Source organism: Lactuca saligna, chromosome 4 (genome assembly GCF_052625555.1).
Source record: "Lactuca saligna cultivar CGN05327 chromosome 4, ASM5262555v1, whole genome shotgun sequence".
Classification (NCBI taxonomy): domain Eukaryota; kingdom Viridiplantae; phylum Streptophyta; class Magnoliopsida; order Asterales; family Asteraceae; genus Lactuca; species Lactuca saligna.
In genome coordinates, this window is record NC_136420.1 from 121,135,134 (window position 1) to 121,140,826 (window position 5,693).

At 34.4% G+C, this 5,693-nt stretch overlaps 2 non-coding genes across 2 annotated transcripts; both read right to left on the bottom strand.

The window, feature by feature from the left end:
* Positions 1–229: 229 nt before the first annotated feature.
* On the bottom strand, positions 230–425 carry LOC145044362 (U2 spliceosomal RNA). Its single transcript, XR_013681319.1, has one exon. It is a non-coding gene; the product is annotated as a U2 spliceosomal RNA (small nuclear RNA).
* Positions 426–943: 518 nt separating this feature from the next.
* On the bottom strand, positions 944–1,107 carry LOC145044346 (U1 spliceosomal RNA). Its single transcript, XR_013681304.1, has one exon. It is a non-coding gene; the product is annotated as a U1 spliceosomal RNA (small nuclear RNA).
* Between the last annotated feature and the right edge of the window lie 4,586 nt (positions 1,108–5,693).

The following is a 5,693-nucleotide window of genomic DNA, read 5'->3' on the forward strand; positions in this document are numbered from 1 at the left end:
CTTGATATTGATGTTAATACCATAGTTTTCTTCAACTCACAAACTGAATTGGTTCTTGCTCAGATTTCTTTGGTGCAGGGTTAGTGGGATGAACCACATATAAGATATTAAACTGTAAACTACAAGGGTCACACAGTCCCTTTTAAAGGTAAACTACAAGGGTCAATGGTACCTGTTGCAACTCTCCGTATGGATGCATTAGAAATGAAAAGGTTAAAGTTTTGATTTGGAGGGGTGCGCCATGCCAAGGCAAAAGTGCAACGCCAAGGCGACACTCAAAGACCCCAATAGCAAGCTATTGTGACGGATCTTTCCCCATAAAAAATAAGATTAATATCGAGTGGGCCGATGGCCCACATATCAGATATTAAACTGATAAGAACAGATACTACACTTGATCTTAGCCAAAAGGCCGAGAAAGGTATGAAATTTGCGTAAGGGAAAGGCCTTCCTTTTTAAACCTACTCAACATTCTCTGTTTGCTTTCCTTGAGGCGATGTGGGACTCCATAACTTTGCCTTTATTATGTCATGCATGCAACCGACTCAACTAATGGCTTAACTGCAGTAGCTTAATTTGCTTGATTAATATAGCTGCCATACAGTATGTTAATATTAATATAAATTATAAACCATGAGACTACCCATCGCAGCATCACAGTCCCTTAGCTTGTAATTAACGTTAGACTGGAACTGCTTCTTTTTGATACCTTAATTTGCTTATTAATTAAAGTAATTAAACCAGGAGACTCGTCAAAATTCAAAATTGTCAGAAAAATGTACCAGCTTCTAATCTATAACTCGTCAGAATTCAAAATTGTCATTTTTTAAGTTTTCTAAACCAAACGAGAGATGCAATTAACTAAGCAGAAATTTTGGAGTTACTACTTTTCTACTGATTGTAAGCATAAAAAGAATATGAAATTTTAAAACTAAGAGTATAGGTAGGAGCCGCGCGAACGCAGGCCCCCTCTAACACAAATTATGACGTAGGTTCGACCAACTTGGGCCGACCTTAGACAGGCACCTCTCCGTAATGTGCAATGGAGACCACCAGCCTAGGCCATGGACCTTCTTGATCCCCCAAAGACACCGTCCAGGTAAGTGATTTTTCCGTTCCCCTGCCCTCGCTTTTTATCCAACAACTACGTTGACTTTTCTTTTCTTCCGCCTCCGATGTGGGATATGCATGCATGCATGGACCACGTATCTATTCTTAATTCTATTTGCCTTGGAAAATGGAAATGTTACCTAGCTCCATACTAATTATTAACTTCCTTTTTTTTTTCTTTTATCCTAGCCAGCTTTCTTGGGATATTAACCCCACAAAACAACTTAAGGTAACCTAGCAACTTAAATACACTAAACTTAATAAACTAATGGAAAAGATAAATCGAATAGCAAAGCTAACTAGAATAGTTCTTTTTACCATGTTTTTTGCACTCTAGGCAACCGACTATTCTTTTTCCATTCAAGTTAACTAACAAGATAGTTGGTTGCCTAAGATGGAAAAAACATGGAATGTTGATTGCTATTACAAGTAATTTATCCTATTCATAATGCTATCTAGTGGTTAACATGGTACCATTATACCCTTAAATATTTGAATGTGTATGTGATTCTTATGTAATTATTCTATTGGAACTAATGTATAACCAGCTTACATACCTATACCTGTGCAGCAGCCTCTTTATATTGTCGTTTTGAAGCCATTACTTGAAGTTGCTCGATTGCAGAGACTGTCACAATTAGCACAGGATCGATATTGAAGTAAGAGCATGCATACTCAAAATCAGTCTCTGTATTGGTAAAACACCTTCTGAAGGAATACTTACTTATAAGTAAAAAACATTAAAACACTTTGTCAAAATTGTGATTTAACCAACATTACTTGGAAGTTAATTACATCTAGACAATAAATAATTTGCTTTCTGTATCTATTAGCTCTCTCTCCAAACCCTATGATGTTACTATATTTGAAACTAAAATCATTTAGAAACTTAAGCAATTACCTACCTACTTTGCTTTCTGGATGTCCAGTATGCTCCATTCTCTCATACTAAACAAAATCTTTCTATTTGTAAACACATCACCTCCATGCTTCTCTAGACGATGCAAAAATCTTGGTGACAATCCTAAGTGATCTCCCGTAAAAGCTAGACCAATTGTTAGCACATCGCACCTAAACTATATGACCATTTTCATAAGCTACTCAAGCACCGAAATGGGTAATTAAATGCAGATGTTGTGCTTCAAGGCCTGCAAATTAAAGTGAAACTAAACTACATCTACCCAATTCCTTTATCGTCCCTGCATGCAAAATATTTATTTTGCAATGTTTAATTTTCAGGTACAATCATGCTTTGCCCAAATCAATACTTCATGCCCTCTTTCTCGATACAAAAATTGCCACTTATGATAACACTTTTTCACATATGTATTATTATACACAACTACCCGCATCCATGGTATAAAACCACATTATCTTTTACCACGACTCGACCGTGTTTCGCTGAAAATTGATATTCCATGTGTAAACTGTGGATCAGTTATATTCCTGCTAATTCTAAAGTTGATAATTAAAAACTATATATGCATTTACATTGTGTTCTCAGGTTTTGTTTAGAGAAAGGAGCCGAAAAGAAAATTATGGAAAGGGGAAAGGAGAACAGAAAGTTATTATTTTATTTATCTTATAGAGTTCGAAAGAATATAAGGAAACCAAACTTTCTTAATGTTCTGGAGTTTTAGGTAAAAAGAAAGAAAGCTTATAATTTGACGACTTTGTATTTAACATCACAATACCATACAATTGTTAGAAACAGTAAAGTATTATAATCACTATCAGAAACAACAAAATGCATTTATTGTTGGCTAAACCAAAAAGCTTTGGCAAAATCTCTTAACTCTTGCCATCAAATGATTATGCACTAGCTAATGTCAACAAAGCATGATTTTATTTGTTAAATTTAATCAACATATTACTACAAGTTTTAATTCTCCTGGGACAACCAACATATGTACCCAAAACCATTTAAAAACTAACCTTTACCAACTTTGTTGATGTTGAGTATGGTGTATGTCTGATCATACTCCTTATCGCCCCCAATGGACGCATAATATATATATTTTTTACACCAAATAGATCAATCTTAATCCTAATTATTTAATATAATCCTTGTATGCAAAAATGTTTGACAAATATGCCGCTTAATACATAGAGTAAATCGCTAAATTATGGATCAAATATCAAAGGAGATTAATAATTAGTTAGAGATATTGTCTCTAATGGTAGAAGAATCGATTGGAAAACATTTAGATTTTGGATTGGTGATTGGAATGTATTGCTAAATCTATCGAGGAATGTAACAAGATGTGCTAAGATGTTGAAAATAGAAAAAATTGTTAGATTTAATGACTTTTGTTTTATTGCGGGTACAAAATTGTTATGGATTAATATTTCCAATATCCTATGAGGGTTCTTAATCATTGAAATTGGTCCCTAAGTTGACTAAAAAGGATGTGAATCTTGAAAATAGGCAAGAGAGAGAGAGAGCACATTTGGTACACTTTCCAAGTTGTTTTAAATACAATGTGAAACCTATTCAAAACATTTAAGACCTAATGGATTTGGCATGACCATATGTGTTACAGCTCATACGGATTACGTAACGCATACCAATTCATTCTACAACCCATGCAAAAATTTGGCAAACTATAGGTTTTGATTGGGGAAACCTATTCAAAATATGTAAGACCTAATGGATTTGGTATGACCATATATGTTACAGCTCATACGGATTAGGTAACACGTACCAATTCATTTTACAACCCATGCAAAATTTTCGCAAATGATAGGTTTTGATTGGGGCTTTGATATGGACATTCAAAATTATTTAAAGGTTGTATAGAATTTATATGACCATACCAACTCATTTTATATATTGTTCAGACACTTACACTTATTCTAGGGATTTTTTTTCTAGGGCTTTTGGTATGGTTTATAAAGTTATTTCCCAGCATGTACATGGGTGCGATGTATAGGTGGTGTTTTTGGATACACACACACTTTCATCAAAGAAACTATTTTTTTAGTAGAGTTTACCTATGTATAGCATATTGTATATTTATCAAGCGAAAGAACATTTGGGGTAATAATTTTTTTTAAAGAATGGAGTATAAACATATTTATAGGTAAAATTATTGGCAATTTAAGGAAAAAATGCGGGAAATTTCAACAAAATGACCACAAAAGAAGGCGTCGTTAAAGAAAATGACCAAGATAATGCAACTTTCATAAAACGACCATGATTTTCGTAGGAAGGTGTGACATCCTCATTTTCACGGCCAGAAAAGACCGGTTTTTTTTGTTTATGCTTTATAAAAATCAGAGTTCATCTTTTAATAAAAATGTTGCGGAATTTGTTCCCATAAAAACATGATAGATACGTTATTAAAACATTTTCGAAGAAACGTATTTTATTCATTTCAAAACGTTTGAGATGTCATCGTTAATACAGAAACATAAGCATAAACAGAACATACATTTATTTACACTAGTGATCTACATCTCTTTAAATCTCTCTGTGTAAAGTGACTTCGTATCAACACCTGTGATATAAATAAACTGAGTGGGTCAGGTTGGGAAACCTGGTGAGTACATAGTTTTTTCAACCCACAATAATATAATTATTATGTTTAAACAATCAAACAATCAACCCAATTACCCATCCCCATTATCTTCTTTATTCTTAAGGATCTATCCTAAGAATCAACTATTTCTCATTCATTCATTCCTAAGGATCATCCTAAGGAAATAACATGAAGTCCATTGTTGCCAATGACACATTGGTCAAGCACAACTGCTAATCTTGTCACTTAGGCGCAACTGCCAGAATTGGGACATTTTCTATGAGGCGCTTCTGTCGGTATTGACCTTTAAACGCTACTGTCATGGTCATAAGGCTCCCTATTAGGCGCAGCTGCCGATACTATCCTTAGAGCGCAGCTGCTAGGACATTTACCGTAGATCTGAAACATCTACGAGTTGTGGCACAGCTGCCAGGGCTCATCTATAGGATACTAGGTCCACTGTTGCCAATGTATACCTATAGGGCACTAGGTCCATGCTACTAATGTTCCTCTATTTCTGCTTTTATCCCTCATCATTCATCTACCCATGTTTTACCCAACATATTTTGTAGATATAAAATACTTTATACAATTTACATCATTTAAAACATGTATAAAAATCTTTCACCAGCATAGACAGCAAGTATTCAGACAATATGCACACATAGCACGCAATTTATAATAAAATACTTCATATCTATGTGTAAGATGAAAGGGACCATGCACTCACTTGAAAGGTGGTAACTCAGCACTCGGACAGCGCTTCGATACTCTCACAACGATTTTCCTTCGATAAAACCTAGTATCGGTACCACTAGGGTTTAGTCTAATGATAACCGCAACAAATTAATTGTCTGACTACTATTATTATTATATACGCGTTAATAACACTCAATATAACTCATAATAATAGCCCAAATAATTATTTTAAGGACCTAATAACATTCCTATAATTATTTGAAAGCTATATTTGCGTAAGCGCAGCACACTTACAACGAATTTTATCGAAAACCGGAACTTAATTGGAGCAGCGTTTCGAAACCGAAAAACTCCTTTTTCTCG